At 37.7% G+C, this 23689-nt stretch overlaps 1 long non-coding RNA gene and 1 pseudogene across 2 annotated transcripts in view; both read left to right on the forward strand.

Moving 5' to 3' along the window:
• The window catches only part of LOC308612071, a 440886-nt gene that overhangs the window by 362809 nt on the left and 54388 nt on the right, over window positions 1–23689 (forward strand). The window lies entirely within an intron of this gene.
• Window positions 17566–22366, forward strand: LOC308612492 (ferritin light chain-like; annotated as a pseudogene). Its single transcript has 2 exons — window positions 17566–17604; window positions 21683–22366. The product of its transcript is annotated as a ferritin light chain-like (transcript).

Consider the following 23689-nt stretch of genomic DNA (forward strand, 5'->3'; position numbering starts at 1 on the left):
TGGATTTCAATGAAATAATAAAGATGCAGGGACTATCTTTGACTTTTGCAAGCTGAGAAGAGGTTTACATTTTGATTATTTGATGGCAGGAATCCCTTTTAAAACAGGGCCAGTATGCATGATGCATTTAAAAATCAACCTTTTCAAATAGAGCCATAACCCCCACAAGATTTCCTGATTTCTCTGGGGTCAGATAAACCATCACATTTCACAGTGGTGCCCTGTATATGAAAGTGATAAACATAATCTGGAAGCACGGCAGTGGCTAAAAATATGGAGCTGGAAGGCATTCGTTGAAATGATTTTTTGCTTTTAATTCATTGCATAAAATGCTAATGTCCAAATTCAGGCAGGTAGATCTTACCAACCATCAAGAGCTTCAACCCTGCTAACAGCTAAGTGTGCACTTTTAAACCCTACTTTGACTGCTCCAGAAACTTACTAGGTTTCTTTAATGCCTCTGTTACTATTTCCTTTGTGTCATTTTGCTTTTCTTTAAAAACATAGCTGTGTGACCTTGGGGAAGTTATATTATTTCCTTGAGACTTGGTTGCCTTCTCTGTGAATATCTGGGTATAATTTTAGTATTGCTCAATAGAATTTTTGGTGATAATGAAAATATTCTATATCTGTACTATGCAAAGCAGTATTCAATAGCTACATGGAGCTAATAAACATCTTTGAAATATGGCAAATGCAACTGAGGAACTGAATTTTTAACCTTATTTTAAAATTTGTTTCCACATAAATAATGCCACGTGGCTAGCATCTGTTGACAGATGCTAGACAGATCTACATAATATTTTAAGAACACTCTCCACTCAAAAACTCTACTATTCATTAAGTCAACCTAAATAATTTTGCCCTCTGACAAACAGAAAATAATTTATGCTTCCCTTGAAATTATCTGTCAAGACCTTTAGCAGTTAGGGGACATTATATTCTTAAAATTGACTTTGCTTTATGAAACTTTAATAATGTTGGAGTTCTCTGCCCTTGGTACCACCTTTGTGATGATGGGAAATACTGTGGATGATCAAGGACTATTTCAAGAGAACATGGAGAGAAACAGTCTGGATTTAATTTCATTATGAGGATGTCAAAATGTTAAATTACTTAAAATAAAACCCATATTGTTTTTATGCTAAGTTATAGTCTACATGTAGCTGGAAAAATGTTAAAAATATTTTTAAAGAACTACACATCTGGGCTTCCCTGGTGATGCAGTGGTTGAGAGTCTGCCTGCCGATGCAGGGGACACTGGTTCGTGCCCCGGTCCGGGAAGATCCCACATGCCGTGGAGTGGCTGGGCCCATGAGCCATGGATGCTGGGCCTGCGTGTCCGAGCCTGTGCTCGGCAACGGGAGAGACCACAACGGTGAGAGGCCTGCGTACCGCAAACAAACAAACAAAACAATTAGAAGTATCTGAAATAAGCCTAAATTCAGAGTTAATCAGATTGGCCTGCTTTCTCAGGGGGACTGGAATTCACTGCTCTTTCCCCTCAACTCCCTGATGTCAGTGGCACTTTCCACAGATGAGGTGGCCTTCTCTGCCTACTGCAGAAGCTCAGTTCCCCCAGGCCCACTCCCTGTTTGAATCCCACCCTTGAGGCCAGGTGCCACCCTTCCCAGAACATTCGTGGTCTCATTTCAGTTTTTGACCTGCTCAGATTGAGTCCCTGTAGACTCTTTCTCAGCTTGAAACCTGATCTTCAACCCCTTTCCCTGACCTCGATGGTTACCTTCCTACTTTAGGTCTCAGGTGCTTTAGCTATAAAATGATATAGTTGCTCTTAATTCTAAAGTCTTCTTTCTAAAGCTCTACAATGTGGTGGCTCCTTGAAAATGTTTCTCTTTGCTGGTTTTAATTTTGTAGAGAATTAAAACCACAGCTACTCTAAAAGACAGTATGTTACATTGGATAAGGAAAGTGTGTTTTTGTAGTTAGATTAACAGGGATGGAAGACGACTTAGTATGTTTTAAGATACTCATGATCCATTCTAGTGAGAGTCAGGGGAAGAAGGGGAAGAGAGTTAATAAAATACCAAACCATTGTGACAAATTAAGTTAACCAAGATGTAGCTGATTAGTTACTACTTGAATAAGCCACACATATCCAATTCAAGTTTTCCTTTATTTTTCTAAGAAGGGATCCCAGTGAACTGAGTCCCATGTTCAGGAACTCCACGTTCAATGGCTTAGTCTTTAAAAACTGTTATGTTGCTGGAAGAAGAAATATTTCCCATCAAGTCCTAATTGATGTTTAGCTATCACGCACATTTGAAATAAATTTATTACTTTGCCTGATCTCAGTGTAATACATTCCAAAGGGGCAAAGAGCACACGAAAATTTATGGAGTCTCCATCTTCTACACTAAAGTGTGCAATAAATTACATAATATTGGGCCGTGAAATTCACAAGCCATAGAAACCACACCATTAGCAATGTATACAGTGGTAAACAGCAGGTAATGATAATCATATAAAACAAAATAGACTGTGTGTGTTGGCACTGCTGCCAATAAAGCAATCATTAAATGCATTCATAGGCATCTACGCTAGGTAAGCTCTTTGAGGGTAATTGCTATGAATTCTACATACCTGTCAGGATATTATATATAGTCCAGTTTCTACGGCCTTTATTCAGAGACGCTGAGAAACGGTTACTGTGGGTAAATTCAGACCTTTTCTCAATATAGAATTTGGTCAACATGCATTCTGAACAGCAAAATTTCACACTGCTTTCAATTTCCTACAGTAATTGCCACCTCAACAAATGCAGGATTAAGTATAATGGATTATAAGAAGTTAGAAAGGAAAGATGGAAGAAAAGAAGGAAGGTAGAAAAAAGTTGCGTATGGAGTACATCAACATTTACATAAAGAGTGGACCTAAAACTAACCTGAGGTTACCCTAAACTATTAGCGTATGATATAGAAGCATAAATGAAAAAAAAAAAACCAGCAAGGAAAACTCAAAGATTCTTTTTTTGTTTACTTTACTGCATATACACGTCCGTCTTAAACAATCTATATGCTTATATCCAATAAGAGCATTGTTTTGCAAGGCTATTTGGGTTCTATCAGCAGGTAAAGGTCGGACAACTCAACTTTAGCAGAGTTAGCCTTCAGGTGAATAATTGCTTCTTTCAGGTTGTGAGCATTTCAATTTTCCAGAAATGTTTCCCCAAAAATGAAAACTAAAAGAGTCCTAGGACAGCGTCCTTTAGAAGTTTTATAGTATCAAGGTTTTTGGAGGAAGAGTATCCTTGTCGATTATCAACACAATGATTCCAAGCAGGTCAATTTATGCTGAGAATATTATATAACAGACCCCACTTCACCTCCATTATACTGACAATGATCTTCCTTACTTCAACCTTGTGCTTCTTAGTAAAGTTGAAAATACTGAGCCAAGAACAGACAGTGACAATGCCAGAGACTCAGATGTACCTATAGGTGCCTTCAGACAACATCAGTCACCCAGGCTAAAGTCCTGGTTTAAAACATCCCAACATGAATGAATCTCAAAAACCATATGCTGAGCAAGTGAAGCCAGATCAAAAGGGCACCTACCGTATTATTCAACTTACATGAAATTCTAAACTGGGCAAAATTCATCTCTAAAGATAAAAATCAGATCCGTGGTTGCCTTGGGGTGGGAGATGGGGATACTTTTGCAAAAGCCTAGGAGGAAACTTTCTAGGGTTTTAGAATTGTTATCGATCTTATGGGGGTGGTAGTTATACAAATGTGTACATTAATTAAAAGTCATTGAACCGCTGAATAAACATGTCTGCATTTTATTGTGTGTAAATGATACCTTAATAAAGTTGATTACAAAATGAACCAAAAACAAAACAAAGAAGAAGAAAAACCTCTCAAGACCTCAAAGGAAATACACTGTTTTCTTCCAGGGTACCAGATTGGAAATGAGGCACTGGTCTGTTCTACCCTCAGATTATCCCGAGGATTATCTAGTCTACTTGAAAGCACTAGAGTCCCCTATCAGAAAAACTCACCCCATGTTTAATTACTTTGATTTCTTCTCTGCCTCTTCTCCCACACGGTGAAGTCATTTACGGAAGAAAAACCAGCTTTTTCCAACTTTGCATCATCACATATTCTTTCCAAAGCTACTATTTATGGAACAAAATTTGGCTACACTTTGTAAAAATCTAGTTTTTTGAGCCTTACAAATCTTAAAAGTTAACCTATTGCCTCCTTTGGAATTTGGAAAAAAAATTATTTTGAAAATGAATAGCTGAGATTTGACATTTTTGTGTTTTGTGATTTTCTCTTCCCCTAAGAGAGAAGTGAGTAGGAATGAGAAACACATACATAAAGAAAAAACAAATTATCTTGCTGCCTTTGCATGGTTATAATTTATAGGAAGCCCTTTTCAACAATAATCTATTATCAGAATCAATAAAAATAATCTCCATGAAGGCCAGGCCAGGATATTTGTCTCTTTTTCAGCAGATTGCAATACAAACCACATTCATGGATATGCTTCTTCATGATCTTTGTAATACTGTAACAGCTGACCATTTCCTCATGCCTCTTCACCTTAACTTAAACCTGGTTTTTCATTAATGACCTCACATTTCCTTCTCTATCACTTGGTTGTCGGCCTCTTTTCCAACTCCAACTCCAACTCGCATTTCACTCTGGAACCAAAGGAACACTCACACCTTCCTGCTTTTTAGTGGTACCTCAAGGTCATTACCATATTGTGATCACCCTGAAGAACAGCCAGACAATTGTTATTGCAGAGCCATCTGACAGTTTGTAGCTCTAAAAATTAACTAAGGACCACATTTGTCAAAAATACCCTAGTTTAAGATTTTGGTAATATAGCAACAGTAATTCCGAAGTCATTTATGACGATCAGTGTGGGAAGCACCCTCCTTCGGGAAGATCCTTTGCCATACAATACACTTTCCCTGTCAGGTAATAAGGAAGCACGGCCGTGGAAATTAAACTTTTGTGGAAAGAAATACTTGGCTTCAAGAAGGCTTGAAGTTCATACATTTTTCTTGAATTAGATTCCCCATTAATTACATTATCCACAGAGAGGTAATTATCAGAATTATGTAAGCAATTAAGGAGATGCTACTCCACATTCTTTCAGCTTGTTGACCTTTCTCACTTTATTTCATGTGGCTATCTGAAACATCAGTGATTTACATGTCTTTCTTTTTTTTTTTAACAGATTTCTGTGTGTGTGTGTGTGTGTGTGTCCCCATGATGAAAACATCATTAAAATAAAATATCATGAATAGACTCTTAAGAAGCAGAGTCTACTTAAAGTCCTGGAAAATGTGAAAGCACTAATATTCATGGACAACTCTACACTCTGAACGCTACTCCAAATTTTATTGATCTCTATTTTGTCTAGGAGTTTTTCAAATTTTCTACCATGATCATTTGTTAGTTTTATAATTACATAATAAAGGCATTACATCATACAATCTTTTGTTATCCATTGCAGTTTTAAAACTATTCCTTTCCTTGTCCTCAGCAGATATGTCATAGATTATTCGTACACAAGCAAAGACTTTCAACGTAACAGTACTTTATAGTGAGAAGAACTATACTGAGCTATCTCTATCCTAAGACAATGCACTAGGAAAGCACTAGGAATTCTTAAGCACTAGGAATACAGAGACAATCAAGGGGCAAGTCCCTTGCCTTCGAGTATACATAATCATTATAGCAAATGCTTAAATAGCACTTAGTATATAATTCACCACAGCAGTCTTATTATACTCCTTTTAAATAGGTGAGCAGAGGAAGCCACAGGGAAGTCATAGGGTCAAGCCAGAATTTGAACCTAGGTAGACTAGTACACTGTCCACGGCTTTAACTACTATGATAATATATATATATATATATATATATATATATATATATATATATATATATATATATATGTCATATATATATCTATATAACTCCAAGTATTCCGAAGTTACAAAGCACTTATCTACCAAAACTCAAAAAGGAGCACACAAAATTGCATAGAAAATAAACATGTAAAAGGTCATAAATAAACCACAATATAACCTGCTCCACATAATATACTGACTGCAGTGTCCTGGGCCTCTCCCATCCTTAGGTAGCTGGAAATTACAATAAAATAATACTTTTCACTTTTGGAAGCCACACTATCTCTCATATCAACCAACCAATTACTTCCTTATAGAGAATAGGAAATTAACCTGAATATCAGAAAAATATATATATATATAGCATTACTGATGTAGAATCTTTATTTAAAGACAATAACTTCAATAGCAGAGGGAACTTTACCACTGCAGGCTTCAGATAACCTCTATATTTCTCAGATTTTATGCTAAATCATAAAATGCCATATTGTGTCTGAAGCTATTTTTTCAATAGTCCATTTTCTTAAATGGACTAGCAAAGCAGTAAATACTGAGGAAAATTTTGGCTCCCCAATCCTAAAGCCATTCTGATTATGCCTGGGTCATCATGGGGACATCATCGGAACTACCAGAGGACTGGCAGAAATACCAGTGGTCTAGCCAGCTTATAAATTAGAAATTATACAGAATCCAATTTTATTTTTTTGTTAAGTAATTCCTATGAGGTTTTTGGGATGTGAATGTAAAGTCCTTTGATGTGTAATCTTTATCCATTAGATAGGGAACAATGCCAATCCCCATCATAAATACGTTCACAATCTGACACTGAAAATCCACTGTAGGGCATAGGACCTGCAAATAGGATATGAATCACACACATTCATCCACTCATTCAGACAATCCACAAATATTCATTTTTAAGTCTACTATATGCCAATAATGTACCGGGCTCTAAGATGCTACACCATGCTAAATGCTGAAACAGACATACTCAGTTCTGGCCCTCCTGGAACTTATGACCTACAGAAGTGCCTTCATTGTAAATGGTCAGGACTCAGCCAATGCTATTATCATCAGCAGGTGACCAAATGATAGAGCTTGCTTTCTAAACAAGCTCCACACTCTTTGCTTTCAACATTTTTGCTTTCCTTCAAGCCACATAATCCAGTGGTCAGTTTCTCCCAGTTAGTGAGGTTTGGGGAAAATGTACCCAGTGAACAATTCCTTGTGGCCTCACTCCTTCCTCACACTCTCCTCTGTGCTCTTGAGCTAAAGAGACCTGGATTCAAGTCACTTGCTCTAACCTTATTATTTTAAAATAGGGCTGCTCCTGCTTTGAGGATTTCCACGGGATCAACACAGTAGCAAAGCAGCACTGAATCAGAAGCAGGTAAATTTCAAAATGACAGCTCTAAAAATATCCACTCTCCTTTTGTTCTCCTCCTATCCCTTTGCTCTGAACACCTCTGCTCTGAGGCTTTGCCTTTACCCTTCTCTGATTACTGCTCCAAAAGGGTTTCCAAGAACCGGGAGTATTTATGGTTTCACTTGCTCCCAAGTCCTTGGTGGAAAAGGATGCTTGCTTTCTGATTCTTACTAATTCCACACTCACATTGTTAACACAAAAATCATCATTTAAAAAAAAATTTCCTCAGCTTCATATTTCATCTGGGCCAACACTGAAAGAATATTTTCAAAGAAACAATATCCTCTCTCCTTTGCTCTTCTGAGTTTCACGTTTTTACCTCCAGTCTCATTTTCAACCCTTATTACGGGATGCATCACCAAAATAGAAGAAAGTTCTTTCTGCTTTCCCTGTACCAGCCAATTATTCTACTTTGTTCTGTCTCTAACGAACAGAATGCGAAATCAACACAAAGCCTGATTATGCGACCTCTGCCAAGGGAAAGGTCTGAGAGTTGTCTATTTACTAATGAAGCTCAGTGTGTATTAAGGGTTGACTGAAGCAATCATCAGGAATTTTCATCCCTTAAATTAGTGTTTTCCACCAGATGCACATCGTTCATTTCAGATAATATAACTTTTAAGTTCAGGATACAACTGGACAAAAGAAAAGAAAAAAAAGTAACCAACACAACATTTGCAGTAATAACACAGTAACAGCTATCATCCTTCCCTGAGGAATTCAGCCTACTTTATGGACACAATTTAGTACAAACTCATAAGAAAGCTAACAAAGCCCAAAACCACTTCACAATAGCGTAGAGAGGTAAAGGTCAAAACTTATTACTGCCAGGCCCAGCAGACAATGGCACCTACTGAAAAGAGCACAGGACAGGAAAACCTGGAAGCCTGTGTTCCAGCTTCGGTTATTCCTGTAAGCATTGGTATGATCTGAGTGAACTCAGCCTGCCCTGCTTTTTCCGTTTATAAAAACCTACATCATCCTCTCATTAGAATGAAATGCCGCATCTGAAAAGTTGCAGATCTCTTTAGGAAAGAAACAAAACTCATGTTTCTAACCAAAATGGAATAATTCAGTCAATGGAGACATAATAAAAAGCTGCCATAAAGCAACTGTTTACTTGAAATCTATCTTTTGTGGTGTATTTATATGGGTAAGGAGTGTAAGGATATCATAAGTAGAGTTACCAATTCTTCCAGAAATCAAGGTCATTGAGTTCAGATTCCAACTTTGACCTTGACCCAGGCTTACAGAGATGTAACATGTGCCAATACCTCATATCCACCATACATGGGAGAAACAAGGTATGCAGACAGATCTTCTTCTAAGTATCCCATATGTAGTGGTTTTAATACAGGGTCTCAGATTCGTTGCCATTCTTCACATCCAGATGTGGGCATTTTCCCTTGAATTTGGGCAGGCTTTCCATGGCTTCAAACAATAGAGCAGGGGTCAGTAAATTATGGCTGGTGGGCCAAATCTAGGCCTCTACCGGCTTTTATAAATGAAGCTTTATTGGAACACAGCCATGTTCCTTAGTATATGTATTGTTTGTGTCTGTTTTCACATCACAGCAGCGGAGCTAAGTAGTTGCAAAAGAGACTGTATGGCGTGTAAAGCCTAAAATATTGACCGTCTGACACTTTATGGAAAAAGGTCTCCAACGCCTGCAATAGTATAAAGTGATACTATGTAACATCTAAGACTAGGTCATAAAAGGTCATGCAGCTTTTGCATGATTCTCCTGGAATGCTTCAACCCTGAACGCTCATTCTTGGGGTACTCTATCTTGAATCCTAACTACCACGTTATGAGAAGTCCAAGCCACATGGGCAGCCATCTATAGGCACTCCAGGCAACAGTCTTTGTTGGGCACAGTGTTCAAGTCATCCCATCTCAAGGGCCAGACATGTGAATTAAAATTATCTAGATGATTGCAGCCCCAGCCATTTGAATCCTCATGAGCTGAGGTTTCAGACATCAGTCACAGAGTAGAGACAAGCCATCTCCTCTGCGTACTGTTTGAATCGCTGACCCACAGAATCTGGGCACATATTACAATTTTTGTTTATTTCACCACTAAGTTTGGACTTCTTTATTATGTAGCAATAGATAACTACAGCACTGTGTCTGTACACAGGAGATCTACATTTCACAGAGCACATACTTTTAGATGTGAATGTTGACTGCTCAATTTCTAAGAAGAACGTATACACACATATAGGTACAAAATAGTTATGTATATGTAAATATTAGACCTATATAAACTAATCTATATTATCCATAAAATGAGGGGCCCTTGATAATGGCTAACATTTCTTTTCAGTATTTATTGTGTTCCAAGAACTGATAAATTCTTGCATTGTATGAATTTTTTTAACCCTCATAGCAACTCGCTGAGAGAAGTAATGTTATCTCTATATTATAGATGAGAAAACTGAGGCAAAAACAGATAACATGCTCAAGAGTACTCAACAAGTAAATTTTAGAGTCAAGATTGGAACCCAAGTTCTCAAGGTTTAGATCCCTTACTCTTAGTCACCAAGCTATATACTGAGTAAGGAGATGAAAGCTGAAGCCATTACCTCATGCTCAAGAAGGTAGACAGAAACTTAGCAGGCATGGTTGAAAGAAAACAGGACTTGGAGTCGTAAGTCCAGAGCCTGAGTTATGAAATGAATTCTCCTCTCATCTAGATATAGGTTTGTTTTTAGAAAATGAAAAAGATCACTGCATATTTTGATGGTTAATTTCTGTACTTAATGATTACAAAAGAATGGAATTTTACCAGGGAGCTATTTTGCAATGACATAACTTATTGATTCAAATTCAAACCTTTATTATAAATTCTTGATTCAAAAGCAAATCTTTATTAAGTCTCCGTTGCATCAGAAGTCTTTCCCATTCTTCATTTCTTTTAAAACCCTTTCCTGTCTACTCTTGGCCAAAGCTTGAAGCCTAATTTAACATTGGAAATAAAATAATGAAATAGTCATAACACAGCAATTCCAATGCCTACTGAAATGGAAGCTCTAAATAATTTTCCAGATAATTTAGGAAATCAAAAATATTTACATCATAGATGCAAAGAGAGAAGTTACTTGTGTAATAAAATAAATGGTGAGACAAAAAGTTTCTGGTCAAGTAGATTTGTTTAAATATGAACACTAATTTGAGCTCTATCCCGGTGCTAAAACCCAGTGACAGGTTGCATACAGTTTCTAAAGGGATAGTTCAGTGCATTGGGTCAAATTCATGACATAAAATGTGGTATTATTAGTAGTACTAGAAGACAGAGTGTGACTGTCTTCTTTGGGACATAGATAAAGACCCCAAGTTAGACAATATCAAGCACAAGTTATGTAGAATAAGATATTATCTCAGTCTTTGGAACATGTCATCCAGGATTGAACAAGAGGCAGATTTATTATGAAGTACATGAAGCCAGAGACAGTAAGCAATGAGTGGTAGTTGGTTAAAATAGACAGGTTTTAGAAGTAGAGGCAGGGATGTAGAAAACAAACTTAGGGTTACCAGGGGATTGTGGTGGGGAGGCTAAATTGGGAGATTGGGGCTGAAATATACACACTGCTATACATAAAATAGATAACTAATAAGAACCTTCTCTTCTTATTAGCACAGGGAACTCCACTCAATACTCTGTAATGGGCTATTTGGAAATGACTCTAAAAAAACCTAAAAGTGGGTATATGTATATGTATAACGGATTCACTTTGCTGTACACGTGAAATTAACACAACACTGTAAATCAACTATATTCCAATAAAAATTTTTTTAAAAATAGGTTTTAAGAACCATAGTCAGGGAGCAGTGTGGATTGGAAAGACCTGGCAAGAAATGTTTCTGCATCCTCAGACAATGCTCCCCAAGCTGGCTATTGCAAGGGTGAGCATTTAAGAGATCTTTGACCTAAGGAGGACAGAAGATTAACAATCAACCCCAATGTGCATGAATTATTCTCCTCTGTGTTATCAGAAATCAGATGGCATCCTAGAGCAAGGGTCAGCAGATCTTTTCTGTAAAGGGTCAGATAGTAAATATTTTGGATTTTGTGTACCATACCTCTCCGTTGCAACTGCCTATCTGCTGCTGTAGCACAGAAACAGCCATGCACCATACATTAATGAATGGGTGTGGCTGTGTTCAAGCAAAATGTTATGTACAAAACCAGGAGTCAAGCGAGATCTGATCAGTGGGCCAGAGTTTGAGGACCCCAGTTCTGGGTCAGTGTTCACAGCTGAATGAGTCATGAGGCCTTAAGTTCCAGTTCTCATTGTACTAATTTCTACCTGGGTGAACTTGGGTTCATCCTTTTATTTATATGGGCCACTATATTAGTCAAGCTTCTCCAGAAAAACAGAACCAACAGCATGTGTATACAATGTGCCCATATATATTGATAGATATAGATCTAGATATCAATAATGATACCTAGATCTATATCCATATCTATATAAAGATAGAGAAAGAGAGAGAGAGATTTTAAACAATTGGTTCACACAATAATAGAGGCTTGGTCAATTCAAAATCTGCAGGTTAGGCTGTCTAGAGACTCTAGGAAGAGTTGCAGTTCAATTTCTGTAGGTCTTCTGGCAGAATTCCTTTTTGCGACAGGGAGGTCAGTCTTTGTTTTATTAAGAGCTTCAACTGATTGGATGAGGCGCACCCATACTATGGAGGATAATCTGCTTTACTCAAAGTCCAACACCAATTTAAATATGAATTTCATCCAAAACACCATCACGGAGACTACCCTGGTGGCGCAGTGGTTAAGAATCCGCTTGCAAATGCAGGGGACACAGGTTTGAGCCCTGGTCTGGGAAGATCCCATGTGCCGTGGAGCAAATAAGCCCGTGCACCACAGCTACTGAGCCCGTGTACCTAGAGCCCATGCTCTGCAACAAGAGAAGCCACCACAATGAGAAGCCTGCACATCACAACAAAGAGTAGCCCTTGCTTGCTGCAAATAGAGAAAGCCCACGTGTGACAACGAAGACCCAACGCAGCCAAAAATATAAATAAATAAATAAATAAAAATTGTAAAAAACACGAAAACACCATCACAGAAATATCCAGAATAATATCTGACCAAATAACTGGGCATGGTGGCCCAGACAAATTGACATAGAAAATTAACCACCTAAGCCATAGTTTTGTCATCTTTTACTGAGAAATTTGACTTATCTGAACTATTTTGATAACTAGAAGATACCTTCTAGAGGTAACACCCTCAGGTTTTTACATGATAGGCAGCAGAGGGAAAGAGCCCATTTGTCCAGTCCGATGACACCTAAAGGATAAAATTCTGTCTTCTCTTTCCAACCCACAAGGATGAATGCCAAAAATACATCACTTATATCTGCTTTAGCTAACATAGGATAGGTCTGGAACAGACCTATGCTCCCAGTAAGCCTCATGAAATGCTATTTCATTAAGGGGAGACTTTACTTGCTAAGATTAGAAGCAAAAGAGGGTGGTGGATGAAACACTGCCCAAGGATATAAGTTCATGCAAGGAAGCAGGAGAGAGAATGGGTATCTGAAGATGTGCGCTCTAAGCCAACACTAATTCCAAAGCATCAGGTTATAATTCAGGGAGCACAACTGCTGGGGGTTTTTTCCCCCTCTTTTTTTCCCCCAAAGAGGGACAAATCAAGCATACTGACAAAGGAAGAGCATTAGTCACCACAGATAAATTCCTTTTTAGAGGTGATCTCACAAATAATTTGGCTCAGTGTAGACTATGATTTGGTTCCAAAAACCATAAGCTAGAGCATTTCATTCCAGGTCCCTCCTCAAATATCCATGATAGGTAGAAATTTGGCATCGGTAGTTCTTGAAATCTCCCCAGGTGATTATAATATGCAACCAGGGCTGAGAATCTGGAGATGTAGAGAGAATTTAAATTGAACTTTAGTTAAACAGTAAAACAAGCTCTGACTCTACTGGCTGGAGCTAGAAAAGGGATATGCATTTACTGGGATGAGAAGATAAAGAAAACCAGGGAGTAAATCAAATGCTTTACACCTGTGCTTAGCTAATTGTTACTCAGATAATTCAGACAATCTTACAGCACCTGAACCCTGAAATTCCTTAGTTCTGTTTAAAAAAAAAGTAACTCTTCAAGTAACCGAACTCTGAGAATCATGTAAATCATAAAGAAAAAGAAGAAATCTCATTTTTTGAATTAGTTGATTTCATATATACTGTTTCACTTTCATGATATTAACTAGTTAGCTTTCTTTCCATTTTATGTTTGAGGAAAGTAAGGCTTTAAAAATCTTAGTCATTTTCTCAAGGTCACTTGTTAAGGGTGTGGTAGGCAGCATAATGGCTCCTAAAAATGCCCTCACCCTAATCCCTAGAACCTATTAATATGTTACCTTACATGGTGAAGAGGACTTTGCAGATATGACTGAAGTTACAGACCTTGAGATAGAAAGATTATCCTGGATTACCTCATGGAACAAATCTAATTGCATGAGTCCTTAAAAGTAGAAAACCATTCCCAACTGTAGAAAGAGAAAGAGAGAGATGTCCTAATAGAAGCAGAATCAGAGAGATTCAACATTTTGGGTTTTGTAGGTGGAGAAAGGGGACTCTGAGTCAAGGACTACAAGTGACCGCTGGAAGCGGATAAAGTCCAGGGAACAGAAACACCCCTAAGAGCCTCCAGAAAAGAATGTAGCTCTGCCAACACTTTTTTTTCTTTTTTAACCATCTATATTGGAGTATAACTGATTTACAATGGTGTGTTAGTTTCTGCTTCATAACAAAGTGAATCAGCTATACGTATACATATATCCCCATATCTCCTCCCTCTTGCATCTCCCTACCACCCTCCATTCCCGATCGCACCCTTGTAGGTGGACACAAAGCACAGAGCTGATCTCCCTGTGCTTTGCGGCTGCTTCCCACTAGCTATCTATTTTACATTTGGTAGTGTATATAAGTCCATGCCACTCTCTCACTTCATCCCAGATTACCCTTCCCCCTTCCTGTATCCACAAGTCCACTCTCTACGGCTGCGTCTTTATTCCTGCCCTGCCCCCTAGGTTCTTCATAACCATTTTTTCTTTTTTTTAGATTCCATATATATGTGTTAGCATACGGTATTTGTTTTTCTCTTTCTGACTTACTTCACTCTGTATGACAGTCTCTAGGTCAATCCACCTCACTACAAATAACTCAATTTCATTTCTTTTTATGGCTAAGTAATATTCCATTGTATATATGTGCCACATCTTTATCCATTCATCTGTCGATCCTGCCAACACTTTTACTTTACTCAATTGAGACCAATGTCAGACTTGTAAGGTAATAAATTTAAATTGTTTTGAGTCACTATATTTGTGGTAATTTGTATGAAAGCAATAAAAAACTATTACAGGGGTCCTACAGGAGCCAGGCTATATATTTATACTTAAGTATTTCTGAAATGAATTTAACCTTGTGATTGACAGCAGCAGCAGCTTCCAAGGGATCCCACCACACACCTGAGGCAAAAGCAGCCTAATACAAAGCAGTGACAGCAGCAGGTCACTGCCCCACACTTGGGGTAGAGGGGGACTTGATCTACTGTAGCAGCAGCATAGCCTGAATGGGAACCCATCCTCCTGTGGCACTAGTCCCATCAACATTAGTCTAATCTGCTAGCACCTGCTGCGCCAACAGGCCCAACATATACAAACCCTCCAACTCAGCAGCATTAAGTGAGCCAGACTCAGTGTTTCCTGAAACTCATATCCAATGGCACTGGAAAGCCCAGATATCACCTAATGTTATGAAAACATAAAAAAAAAACAATAACAGAAGACTGGGTACTTCAGAAAGAAAAGGGGAACAATGGAATGGGTGAAAACAAATGGGGTAAATATAAGAGACTATCATTAGCCTCATGAGTTTCTTAAATACTATCTGATGGTCAAAGCAAATATTATGACACCATCTGATGTGGTTCTCAATGTAGAGAAAGGAAATACTACAGAAAATCATACTTTAAAACTGGGGAATATTAAGAGACTAAATGGAAGTAAAATTTTGAAACTTCACTTGAAGTAATAAAACACTGATTCCAGTAGGCTATGGTAAGTTACATATGTATACTGTGATGCCAAAAGTAACCACTAAGAAAACTATACAAACAGTATACACAAATGATTATAAATAAATTAAATTAAAATGGACTTATTAAAAAATGTTTAAGTAACCCACCAGGCAAAATAAGAGAAACACAGGATTGAGAAACTAAGGTAAAAGACAAAACAAAAAATAAAATGGTAGACCTAATCTTTAACATAGCAATAATTACATTAACTGTAAATGATCTAAATAACCAAGTCAAAGACAGAGATTGGAAGAGTAGATTAAAAATTCACAAGCATGATCCAACTATATACTGTCTATAAGAAGTTTACTTTAAACATCATGATATAGGGAGTTCAAAGTAAAAGGAAGATAATGATATATCATGTGAACGTTAATCAGAAAAAGTAGGAATGGCTATATTAATATCAGATAAAGTAGACTTCAGAGCAAAGGAAATTATTAGGGGCAAACAGGGTCATTACATAAAGATAACAGGAATAATCCACCTAGATGACCTAATGATACTAAATGTGTGTGCACCAAACAACAGAACTTCAAAATACATGAAGCAAACACTGAAAAAAGTAGTAAAGGGAGAAAATTTTAAATCCACAATTATTATTTGAGACTTCAGCACAGCAATTTATAGAACTACCAGAGAGAAAAATCAGCAAGAATATGGAAGAAATGAAAACATCATCAATCAATAGGATATAACTGACATTTAAAGAACACACTCAGTAACAGCAGAATACATAGTCAAGTGTCCATGGAATATTCACTCATATACTATATACTGGGCAATAAAAAGAACCTTAGCAGATTTAAATTGTAATGTGCCTAAGTGTTGGATGCTAAGACTCAGAGGTTTTCTTATTTCTTTCATTTATATATTCATAAAAAAGTTAGCAGATTTAAAAGAATTAAAATCATAGAGTATGTTCTCTAGCCATAATGGAATCAGACTAGAAATCAATAACAGAAAGACAACAGGAAAATCTTCAATCACGTGAAAACTAAACATCACAATTCCAAATAACTCATGGGTAAAAAAGACAGCATCAAGGAAATATTTTTTAATGCATAGAATAAAAGGAAATGGAGATATAACAGATCAAAGTTTGCAGAATGAAGTGAAAGCAATGCTGAAAGAGAAGTCTATAGCACTAAATTGGGAAAGAAAGTGTTTCAAAGCAATAATCTAATTTTCTATATTACAACAGTAAAAAAGGAAGAGGAAAAAACACTAAACAAGCAGAAAGAAGGAAATAATAAAGATGAAATAGAAATCCATGAAACTGAAAACAGGAAAATAGGGGGGAAAATCAATGAAACAAAAGGCTGGTTCTTGGAAATAAACAATCTAATCAATAAAGATCTAGCAAGACTGATAAAGATAAAAAGATGGATGGCACAAATCACAGATATCAGAAATGCAACCAGGGATACCATGGCATATCCTGCAGGTTAATGAGGAACAAGTTGTTATGAGCAAGTCTACACTATAAATTGAAAAATGTAGGTGAAATGGGCCAATGCTTCTACACTCAAAACTACCAAAACTCAGCCAAGATGAAATAGATAATCTCAGTTTTCCTGTAACCATTAGAAACACTGTTTTTTCATTTAAAAACTCCCAAAAGGAATATTCAGGCTTAGATGTTTCACTTTTACCCAAGACATAAAGAATTAACACCAATTTTACATGATTTGATAAGAAATAGAAGTAGAAGGAACAGTTCCTAATTAAATTTATGAAGCCAGTATTACCTTGATACCAAAACCGGACAGGGATACGATAGAAAGAAGAAAACTACAGACCAATATTTTTTATGAAATTGACTGTAAAAATCCTCTGCCAAATATTAGCAAATTAAATCCAGAAATATATAAAAAGAATAATATACCATGACCAAGTGGCATTTATTCTAGTTATGCAAAGTTGGTTAAATATTTTAAAATCAAACAATGTTATCCACCATATCCAATAGATTAAAGGGAAAAGTCATGTGATCCTATCCAATAATGCAGAGAAAGCACTTGACAAAATCCAATCCCATTCATGATTTTAAAAAAAGAAGAAAAAAGAACTCCAAGCAAACTAGGAATAGAAAAGGAACATACTGAAACTCATAAAGATGATCTACAAACAACCTATACCGAGATTATATTTAACCGTGAAAGACTGAATGCTTTCTCTGTAAGATCAGAAACAAGGCACAGATATCTGCTCTCACCACTTTTATTAAATGTATTACTGGAGGTTCTAGTAAGAAAATAAAGCAAAAATAAATAAATACATACATTTAAAAGTTAAATTTTTAAAAAGTTCATTTAAAAGATAAAAGGACTATTCCTACTATGTTGAATAGGAAGGAATATATCCTACTGAATGTTGAAGAGTAATATATCCTATTATATTGCCTAAGGAAAAGTAAAACTGTCTGTGTCTGAAGAGGACATGATAATCTAAATGGAGAAAATACCAAGGAATCCACAAAAAGCTTGAGAAATAATATTAGTTTGTAAATGTTTTAGAGTACAAGATCAACACAATTTTATCACATTATATATTAATAACTAATGTGTAGAAGCTTAAATTAAAATATGTGATGCCATTTACAACTGACCTAAATAAATACTTAAATACAAGCCCAATAGGACATTTATAGGACCTCTATACTGAAAATTACAAAATGCTGATGAAGAAAAATTTTAAAGTCCCAAACAAATAGGGAGACATACCTTGTTCATGGATTAGAAAACACAACATAATAAAGATGTCAATTCTCCCCAAGTTAAGAGGCTTAACACAATTACTCTTAAAATGCCCTCAAGGTTTTTGCAGATATAGACAAGCTTTTTCTAAGATTTGTATGGTAAGAAGAGGCTGAAGAATAGCTAAAACAATTTGTAAAGGAAGATTAAAATGGGAGGAATTAATCCACCCAATTTCAAGACTTTGCAGTAATTTTGGAGGGTAGATACATAGATCAATGGAATGGAATAGAGAACCCAGAAATAGACTGACATAAATACATCTAACCTGTTTTTGACAGCAGTGCAAAAGCTATCAAGGAAGAATAGACATTTCAAAAAATGGTACTGAAACAGTTGGACATCCCTTGACAAAAACAAACAAAAAATGAACCTTAACCTAAACCTCCACACCTTACACAAAAATTAAATCAAAGTGGATCATAATCTTAAATGTAAAAGCAGGACATTTTTAGAAAAAAAAATAGAAAATCTTTGGCATCTAGAACTAGGTGAATAATTCTTAGACTTGACACCGAAAGTATGATCAATAAAAGCAAAAACTGATAAATTGTATCTCATCAAAATGAGTTAAAAATGCTTCATAGAAGATCCTTTTAAGTGGATGAAAACTCAGATTACACAGTGGGAAAACATATTTGAAAATCCCATATGAGACAGATGACTTGTATCTATAATATACAAAGAACTCTCCAAACAACTTAAAAAAATCCAACTAGAAAATAGGCAGAGGACAGGAACAGACATTTCATGGAAGAGAATATACACATGGCAAAGAAGCACATGAAAAGATGCTCAACATCATTAGCATTAGGGAAATGCAAATTAAGACCATAATGAGATATCAGAGAATAACTAAAATTATAGTGACAACATCAAATGCTGGCGAGTACGTAGAAAAGTTATATCACGTCACTGGTGGGAAAATAAAATGGTTTAGCCACTCTGAGAAACAGCTTGACAGTCTCTTTTAATCCTAAAAGTAGATTCACCCTACAACGCAGTACTTGTACTCTTGAGCATTTATCCAAAAGAAACAAAAACTTAATTAAGTTCCCACAGAAACTTACACATAAATGTTCATAGCAGTTTTATTTATCATAGCCAATAACTGGCAACTACCCAAATGTCTTTCAATGGATGAATGTTGAAACAAATTGTGATAAAATCTTATGATAGAATACTACGGAGCAACGAAAAGGAACAAATTATTAATATATGCAAAAATTAAAATGAACTTCAAGGGAATGATGCTGAAGAAAAAATGTTTAAAAGCCAATCTCCGAAGATTAAGTAATTCATGATTATGTTTACGTATTATTCTTAAAATAACAAAACTGTGGAGATAGAGAACAGATTAGAAGTTGCCAAGGGTTAGAGATGGGGGTAGAAGGTACAGTGGGGAAACTTTGTGAGGTTTTTGTGGTCCCAGTACAAATAATACAGCACTCTTGGTTTTAATCCCTAAAGATTTTTAAAAACAATTCCTAATAAGAGTTGTCCAGATATTTAGCAATGGCAGCAGATTACAGGTATAGCTCCCCAACATGACAACTTCAAAAGAGATTGTACTAATTCAATGCATATGTTAATTTTAAAAAGGCCAGTCACAGTACTTAAATGGTATATATCTTAACGATATTATTCTAAGTATCTAGCTGTACCAGATGGACTAGCAGGATTTTCTGTACATTCAATCTTATTTAAAACAGTAAATCTTATAATAAGAGAGTTAAAAAAAGAAAAAGAAAAACAAACCTCAACTACAGTTGGATATTCTCATAGGAAGATGAGGTGAAAATATGTAGCAGTGGTTCAAAAGCTTAAGCAGTGGCACCTAAATTTGGCTGCATATTAGAATCATCTGAAGCACTTTTTAAAAACCCTCACACTGACTGTTGGTCATCCTAGACCAATAAAATAACTTTAAATCTCCTCAGACGATGCCAGTGTCTAGCCAGAACTGAGAACCAGCAGACTAAGCAGAAGGGGATGTTTCTACAAAGATTTCTTAACAATAAGTCCTTTCACCCAATCAGATTTACCTTCCCACAAAGGGGTAAAGAAGGCTAGATGCTGACCATACTTGCTTAGCTTTAATTAGCACTTGTGACTCGCCCAAATCCTAGATCATGTTTCCCCTAAATTTCATGTTATTCCCTAAGTTTTTCAAATCCAGGGCTAAGGGGTTTGCCAGGATGAGGTTTTAAGTGTTCACACAGGGGAAGTCCCTGGCAAACCAGGACAGCGGTCACTACATTGAATTGTAAAGCATCCTAAATAACCCTGCCACTGCTCCCAGATACTAGTCTGTGCCAACCAGTGGAGAAAAGGCATTCTCCATTACTACCACGGCAAATGCTGCTGTACTTGCCTTGGCTACTCCCTATCTTTTCCAGGCATCACTCCCCTTCACCTGCTGGTGGACACTTTGGCCAGCTGACAATGCAGATATTTTCAAACTTTAAGGTGAATAAAAATCATATGGAGGGCCTGTTATAACAGAGATCACTGAGCCCCACTAGAGTTGCTGATTCCATAGGGCTGGGATAGGGCCCTAAAACTTGAATATCTGACACATTATCAGGGGACGCTGGTAAAGCTGGTCAAGTTGTTACCGAATGCAGGTTCATGTGTCTGAAGCACAGTGAGGCCAAACAAACCTAAAGGTTGGAGTCTGGAGAAGAGAAAGGTTTATTGCAGGATCGAGCAAGGAGAGGGGTGGTCCGTGTTCCAAAACCCCTGAAATCTCCAAAGGATTTCAGCAAAGCATTTTTAAAGGCCAGGTGAGGGAGGGACATCCCAGGGCATGTGATCAGCTCGTGCACAATCCTCTGATTGGCTGATGTTGAGGCCACAAGGCAGGTAACATTATCCATCCTTAGGTGCCAGGAGGTCTGAGGGCTACGTGCTCATGATCATCAAGGAGTTCATTTCTTCCATTGGGTGGTGGTTTTTAGCATCTGAAAACTCAAGAAATATGCCTGAGATACTATTATCTGAGTACTTCAGAGAGAAACTACAATAGAGGATATGGGGGATGGGTCTGTCCTAGGAAGGCCCCATAGGGTACTGCTTGGTTACAAGGTGACCATACTTTGAGAACCACTGCTCTAGTGGCTTGGAATGTTAAGAAAGCAATGGAAGAATCCCTTCCCAGATCTAGATTCTAGTATCACCAGCTATTTTGGTGGGAGGAAGGGTAAGTTTTGTCCTTGCTTGGACTTCTTGTTCATTTATATCAAAGCCTATTTGAGGCAGTGCGTTCGGCAGTCCTGCAGATCTGTCTTTTGCTTCAACAGTGTTTGGAATGAACAGACCCAGGGACGCTCCTTGCTCCAGCCCCCGACCACCTTCCAACCTTTCTTCCTTTCGCAACCTTTGGAATCAGACACTCAGCTATCCTCAGCCTCCAGGACAGGCCAACACCAGTTTTTGAGCTTAGCTCCTTATCACTGATCAACCACGAGTTCACAGGTTCGTCAGAATTATTCCACCGAGGTGGAGGCCGCCGTCCACCACCTGTTCAACATGCATCTGTGGACACTTACCTCTCTCTGAGCATCTATTTCGACAGCAACAATGGGACTCTGGACAGTATGGGCCACATTTTTCGCCAACTGGCTGAGGAGAAGTGTGAGGGCGCCCAGCGCCTCTTGAAAATGCAAAACCAGTGCTGCGGCCGCGCCCTCTTCCAGGATGCGCAGAAGCCTTCTCAGGATGAGTGGGGTAAAACCCAGGATGCTGTGGAAGCCGCCATTCTTAGGGAGAAGAATCTGAACCAGGCACTAACGGATCTGTGCGCCCTGGGTCCTGCCCGTGCAGACTCCCAGTTCTGTGATTTCCTGGAGAGCCGCTTCCTGGAGGAGCAGGTAAAACTCATCCAGAAGATGGGAGACCACCTGACCAACCTCCGCAGGCTGGCTGGTCCGCAGGCTGTGCTGGGCGAGTATCTCTTTGAAAGGCTCACCCTCGAGCCAAACAGGAGTCTCTGAAGTCCAGCCGCGTCTGAGGAGACCCTCTGGCGTCAGAGCTTCTGCCTGAAGCCCCGCTCTGCAGCCACTAGGCAGCTTTGTAACCGCCCTGGAGCCCTCTCCCAAGCCTTGGACCAAATGGAAACAATAATGCTTTTTGCAGAAGGAAAAAAAAAAGCCTATTTGAAATACAAACAGAATAAAGTGAAAAAAAGAAATATATACATATATTCACGTTCTTTTAACATATGAATTGCCCCACTTTATCTGTGTGAAATAAGTTTGTTCCCATTATTGGGCTGGTTCTCAAGCTTTGCTGCTCGTTTGAATTACCTAAAGAGCTTTGAAGAAAAACATTGGTGTCTGGGTCCCAGCCCCAGAGATTTTGATTCAGTAGGTCTAGGGAGGAGCCTGGGCACGGGAAGGTCTCAGAGTTCCCCAGGTGATTCTAATGTGCAGCAACTTTGTGAACCACCTCTTGGCTTCAATGCAGCTAGTCATCAGATATTAAATCTAAGACACATGGACTACTAGTGCGTGAGCTCTGTCGCTAGGTGTATTGCATTTTCTTTCTCCTGGAAGATTCGTGCCAGGGAAAATGATTGATAGTTGTGTTACTTCTCTGAAATGGATGGAAATTTCCAATTAGCGTGAACAGGGGAGGGTGAATGGGTGAATGCAATAAGGTGTATCATTTACGTATTGCCCTATGTGTATGGCTAGAAGCTTTTGCAACTGAGGTCTGCCCTACTTTTCATGCTAATGGTAATGCTTGTCCTCCTAATGCAGCCATAAACTTTATAAGCCCATAGGTAGACAGCATCACAAAATATTTACCCCTCCCCACTGGCCCACTCTCAAGCTTCACTCCCCTTCCCCAATACACAAATGTACATCAATGCGCTTGAGACCAATATCAACATACTGACCTTCAATTCTTCTACTCTGCAGCTTCCCTCTTATCAGGAGATGTCAGCATTTAGTGCAAGGACAAATGCTTGCCTCTTGAGGAGTAATGTAGACAAAGCCTCCAAGAGACAAATAGCCCTCAGGGAGGGGGAAAAAGTCTTTCAAAAAGGTTGATGCCCAGAGGAGGCATTTTCAGTCATCTCAGCTTAGAGGTCAAATATCCAAAATTAAAAAGGTTAAAAAAAAGAAGAAGAAAGCAAGGAAGAAAAGAAGGAAACAATTTTCTTATCTCATAGTAATAAGGCAGTTTTCCTTAAAAAAAAAAAGACTTAAATTCTCTTTCCTAATCAAAATGTGCTTTTCCATCTTTAGACTATTCCTCTTATATCCTGTATTATTCATGATGTTTAATTCTTGAAATAGCACATGGCTGAAAACAGAAGCTAACCTCTTGTTCACTATGAATTGAATCTTCTTTTCCTAGGACCCGTCTACAATGTACAATTTGGGGTTGGCCAACATAATTATTTTCTCTGAAATACGTTACAGCATTTTGCCTTTTCAATATATAGTTATACAATACATTGATAACACAACATAT

Source organism: Mesoplodon bidens (assembly GCF_964165515.1).
Source record: "Mesoplodon bidens genome assembly, chromosome: 2".
Lineage (NCBI taxonomy): Eukaryota > Metazoa > Chordata > Mammalia > Artiodactyla > Ziphiidae > Mesoplodon > Mesoplodon bidens.